The sequence below is a fragment of the Penaeus monodon genome, chromosome 32, assembly GCF_015228065.2.
Source record: "Penaeus monodon isolate SGIC_2016 chromosome 32, NSTDA_Pmon_1, whole genome shotgun sequence".
Lineage (NCBI taxonomy): Eukaryota > Metazoa > Arthropoda > Malacostraca > Decapoda > Penaeidae > Penaeus > Penaeus monodon.
This window is the reverse complement of record NC_051417.1, coordinates 30,818,188-30,818,391: the sequence shown is the minus strand read 5'-3', so window position 1 is coordinate 30,818,391 and position 204 is coordinate 30,818,188. Positions and strand designations below refer to the sequence as shown.

At 32.4% G+C, this 204-nt stretch overlaps 1 protein-coding gene across 1 annotated transcript in view; it reads left to right on the top strand.

Moving 5' to 3' along the window:
- The window catches only part of LOC119593792, a gene marked incomplete in the record, with an annotated part of 129,698 nt that overhangs the window by 52,793 nt on the left and 76,701 nt on the right, over positions 1 to 204 (top strand).

The following is a 204-nucleotide window of genomic DNA, read 5'->3' as shown; positions in this document are numbered from 1 at the left end:
AGTGATAGTAAGGGCTGATGAACTTCGTTGCAATTGGGATTAGGGCAGGAGAATCTTGCTCTTTAAGGGAGGCGTAGAAGAACAAAGGGAAAGAATTTACCAGTACGGAAGAGAACTTTAAAAATGTTTGTTTTGAATATCTGTTGTCATTTTTTCATATATTTTTATAACTATTCATTGTTTAAATAAACACAGTAATTGTTT